We start from the raw sequence: 2,080 nt of genomic DNA on the forward strand, positions 1-2,080 counted from the left end.
TTTCCAGTTTTCCCAGCACCATTTGTTGAAGAGGCTATCTTTTCTCCTTATGTGGGTTTGTCTCTGTGTCTTTTATTCTATTCTATTAGTCTTCATGTCTGTTTTGGTGCCAATAAGGTATGGTATTGTGATGCCTCCTGCTTCACTCTTCTTGCTAAGGATTGCTTTGGCTATTTGGGGGCTCTTATTTTTCCAAATCAATTTCATGACTGCTTTTTCTATTTTTATGAAGAACATCATTGGAATTTTGATGGGAATTGCATTAAATCTGTATAGTGCTCTTGGTAGTATGGCCATTTTGGCAATATTTATTCTGCCAATCCAAGAACATGGGAGATCTTTCCACATTCTAAGATCTTCTTCAATTTATTTCTTTAATGTTTTGTAGTTTTCATTGTAGAGATCTTTCACCTCTTTAGTAAGATTGATTCCCAAGTATTTATTTTTGGGAGGGCTACTATAAATGGGATATTTTTCCTGATTTCTCTTTCAACTAATTCATAATTGGTGTCTAGGAACACAATTGACTTATGGGTGTTAATTTTGTATCCTGCTGAATTCATTTATGACTTCTAGAAGTTTTCTGGTGGAGTTTTTTTGGGGGGTGGGGGAGGATATATGCTATATTGATAGTATTCTAGTCAACTAAACCAATATAGAAACAATAGTAAAAGTAATGGAAACTTTGAGTTGTTACAAAAGAGGCTAATATTTCCAATGAAAGGCACTCACAAGATCTCCTTGAGAATTTAGATTTGGTCAGCAAGGTGGGTTATTGAATGACTGCACATCTATCAAGCCTTGGATAAGCTAAATTATTTGGAAATCTTTATTTTATAATGAAAGATGAAAATATATTTATCTGCCAAAGTGTGCTTGTATTCACACTTTGTGTGAAGTGGCTGCTGCTTTCACACAAAGGGAACTTTGAAAGAAAGTATGCTACCAGCAAAGACACCCCCACCCTCAGTGGAGAAGCTGCCAAAGCAAGCAGTAGAATTTTCTGTACATCACGGTCCTTGGTGTCTCCTCATGGGGCTTCAGTTGGTACAACAGCAATGTTCTGGGGGGAAAAGACTGTGTTGCCAACCTCTTTGTTAAGCATGATTGATCACAGACAGAATCAGCAACTTTCCTTTGTGAAAGCCTGCTTTCTTCTGCCCTATTTCCTTTCACCCTTTCTTTGCTTTTCTCTTCTCTCCAAGATCCTTGCTTCTGGCCTCCCTAACAAATACCTTTTCCTAGACAAGGCAACACCACTCAAACAGAACTCCTTAATATCTCCTGGCCTGCCAGGTGTCAAGCTGATGACTCTGTTTGTTAGCAAAAGCAGCCTCTGAGCTAGAACTCAGGTTAAAAATAAATACAAAATAAAATTCTATTGAAAATTAATCCCCTAGTCCCCTTTCAATCTCATAGAAGATTCTCATTCTCATTCTCACAGCCTGAATTCCATGCTTGACTTTCAAACCACTTGCCCACCTTCAGTCTCATTTCTTTAGCATCATATCCTGTTTTCCAAGTCCAATCTGAAAAACACCATCCTAAGACCAATGCAAGAATTTATCTTCTCTGTGCCCTTATATAGCACAGCTAGGAATATGAAAGGCACTACAAATTCTCATCCCAGTTACAAAGGGGCCAAAGTGCCAACATCCAGTTCTTCTCCTTGTCCTGGGTCATCCCCCTTCCACTTGGTCAACTTCTGGCCCCATTCATCTCAGTGCCTGTGCCAAAACTAGTTCTCCCTCTGCTGTCTCTCTACTATCCTTCACCACCAACGTGATACCTTCTACACACCCTGAGTTCTAAGGCAGACTGGATTTTTCTTCAGCATGGAAATCAGATCAGCAAACATAACTTCCTGAGCCTTAACCCCCAACATCTACAATTTTACTAATCTCTTCTTTGCTCATTGTGGGTCAACCACAATGACTTTTCTGTTCCTTGAACAAGAAAAGCCCAAACCCAACTTGGGGACTTTGTTCCAACTATTCCCTCTGCTTGAAATGTTATTCTAAATTTCATTTTCTGACTCCTTCTTGATATTCAGATATTTGTTTAAATGTCTTCATAGCAA

Source organism: Ictidomys tridecemlineatus, chromosome 12 (assembly GCF_052094955.1).
Source record: "Ictidomys tridecemlineatus isolate mIctTri1 chromosome 12, mIctTri1.hap1, whole genome shotgun sequence".
Classification (NCBI taxonomy): domain Eukaryota; kingdom Metazoa; phylum Chordata; class Mammalia; order Rodentia; family Sciuridae; genus Ictidomys; species Ictidomys tridecemlineatus.